This window comes from Tupaia chinensis, unplaced genomic scaffold (assembly GCF_000334495.1).
Source record: "Tupaia chinensis unplaced genomic scaffold, TupChi_1.0 Scaffold138235_1, whole genome shotgun sequence".
Lineage (NCBI taxonomy): Eukaryota > Metazoa > Chordata > Mammalia > Scandentia > Tupaiidae > Tupaia > Tupaia belangeri.
Window position 1 is genome coordinate 2,289,970 of NW_006198133.1, and position 2,904 is coordinate 2,292,873.

Here is a 2,904-nt window from a genome sequence, read left to right on the forward strand (position 1 = left end):
TCAGAGGTAGGGGGACATGGAGCAGCAAGCACCTGATCCAATCTGGCCCGCGAGTCTGGCCGACTGATGGAACACCCACAGCTGTGGGAGGAGGAGAAGGAATGAAGGCCCAAAACACAGCGAGGGGCTTGTTCTCAATCCGGACGGTCTTCTAAGACAGAACTGACGCCTGACTGAAGGAGGGTTCTCTAGCTACTGAAAGAAACCAAAATGAACAATTCAAAGAACCTCAGTAACTCTCTAGATAAATCATTCTACCAGACACCCAAAATGAGGCAGTGACTGACTAGCGAGCCCTATTAAAACTCAGAAATTCAGTGTCTGAACTGATAAAAGAAATATAATATCCAGGGCGGGAGGGGGATCTTCAAATGTTCACAGGAAATGCATACCATGAAAGAACCAGGCATACACTGCTAAATGGTTTTGCACCAAAATAAACCTGTAGTTTGATTCCATTTTCCACAAACTTTTTGAAGTCCCCTCTAACGGCACCCTTACTCCAGTACATATTAATGAGGTGGGAGAAAACAGTTCATTTCAATTAAGTCCAAACCATTTGCCCCGAGCTCCTCTCGCTATGTTTAGTGATGTCACCCAACAAATTGAGGTTCACGTGGAGTAAGAAGACATAAAAAAATGAAAGAATCAATGAAGTGCTGGGTGCTGGGTGGGTGCAGGGCGGCATGATGGTCTTCTTTACACTGTTCAGCTCTGCAATGAGTGGGAAGGTGTCAATCTCAAGCATTAAGTGTTTCAGTAGAAGGACCACATTCATTATGACTTCATAATAAATCCCTTAAAAGAAGAAAAGCCAAAAGCTAAGAGGCCATAGAGCAACGTGGTCTTTATCTGTGTTCTACATCAGGTCTTTCCAGAAGCGAGCTGGGCGGAAGCAGTAGGCAGAGGATTCCTGAGGAAGGACAGTGCAATGGCTGAAAGGCCAGACGCCAAGGCCTGACAGTTCAAATCTCAGCTTTTAGCTATGTGTCTGGGGCAAATTAAACCTCTCCATGTCTGTTTCCCCACCTACTGGGTGCTGACTGTGGGAATCGACCTTATCATATAAAACACCTAGGCTGGGGACCAGCAGTTGGCATAATGGCTATGTCGCTGGACTCCCACGTAGTCGACTGCAGTTCAAGTCCCGGACCTGGTGGCTTAAACTCATGTGGGGTGCGTGTGCGTGCGTGGCCTAGATCCCCAGAGGAGAATGGAGGAGAAGGGATTGCGGTATGGCCATACCCCAGGGAGTGATTTCTCACTTTCTGTCTGTCTCTCTGTCTTTCTGGTGAGCGCATGCACCCTCAAAAAACAAAACACAACAAAAAAGAACAGCTAGGCTAAGGCCAGGAGTTGAGCTTGGAAGGCTGCTGCCTACCTGCTCAGGGATGCAGTAACCGGCCAGAGGATAATCTGGCAAAGAGTACCTTCCTCCTGCACTGAAAAGCCTGTACAGGAAATCTAAGAAAGGCCACCGCGGTAAAAGCCCCACCTTCCAAACCCTCTCCTCTGCACACAAAACTCTGCGCACAGGCCCTCCTCCTCCAGCAGAGACTGCCACTCTCCTTCAAATGCTTAACACTTCAAGCAAAAACGTGGGCCCCTCCTGAGGACTAGGGATGGATATTAAAGTACTGGAATTAACTTTGCCTAAAATTTCCCAGTAACTGAATGAGTCACTCACTTCTTTAAAAACAGAGTAAAATGTCAAGGTTGCCAAAGAACCCCGGCCCAGATGTTTGCATAAATCATTCTCAAGTGATCATCAAGCCAAAGACAGAGGACATTACTCAAGATAACACTTCAAGTAAAATACAGCCGCTTTTATGATTCTTTCCTGTAAGGGAGAGAATTCTGAAATGTAGTGACTGGGGAAAAACATCATCGTAAATTTAACCCTCAAATTAGACAACGTATCAAACAAAGCTTGGAATTCTCCTTGCACTCCGGCTTCAGAGGGTTTCGTTTCTGTCAGGCCGTTTTCTCCCACCTCGTCGGTAAGCACTGGACAAACTCCAGGTTCAAGATTAAAAGACAGCTCCTACCGCTTGTTCCTGTTTTCTCTATCACACTACCTACGGTAAACAGACCATTTTGGAAATCGTGACACATCTGTATGCAATCAAGTATTTTACTATCTTTCACCTGGAAAATATTTTCAATGCTGATGATAGGGTCCATAAAGGGGCCTTTTTCCATTTTCACAATTATTCATGTAAAGTTTGAACTTTAATTTCAATTAACTCCAAATCATTTGGCCTAAGTTAAAAAAGAAAACATCCACTTGTTAAGTCCAAGGTTTCTCTACCCCTATTTTAGATTAGCCTGTCAGGGTTTTAGGTCCTCAGATTTGCTCACTACGCCGCACACAACGCCAGCAACACTAAAACTGTCCCTAATGTACAGGTCACTGGCGAGGGGGTTCGCGCTGAACCCGCACACGCCGTGGGGTGCCTTTCCAAACGGGACGGACCATGTCCGTGTGCTTACTTTCAGTAACGTTCAATAAAAGACTTTGGACGGGTCGTTTCCCCAACTCAGCAGCCCCTCTGATCACAGGGCTCAGAACTGAGCGCCCCACAGCTTCAGGCCTGAGAATAACACGCGCTTCCCGGCTGGGCTCCCCCACGTCTGCTCCAAACCAACCCAGGGAACTGCCGAAGGACGGCACGCAAAGCAACCCTACGCATCTACCTCTAAGAGGGCCGAATACGAAATAAACTTTATCTCTGCAGAGACAGTGAACGCGTGGGGGGAAGCGCCAGGCAGGTCTGTTTGATCCATTTCCGCGACTCGGGGCGCGCAGGCGGTCCGGGCTAGCGAGGGCGCCTTAACCCGGTGCGAGCCGGGGCCATCCCCAGCGAACCGCGGGCGGCACGCCGGCGAGGTGGCGCTTCCGCC

General features: G+C 48.2%; 1 protein-coding gene across 1 annotated transcript in view; it reads right to left on the reverse strand.

The window, feature by feature from the left end:
* Positions 1 to 2,904, reverse strand: part of MAN2A1 (mannosidase alpha class 2A member 1) — a 192,439-nt gene that overhangs the window by 189,073 nt on the left and 462 nt on the right. The gene's annotated exons all lie outside the window — the stretch shown is intronic.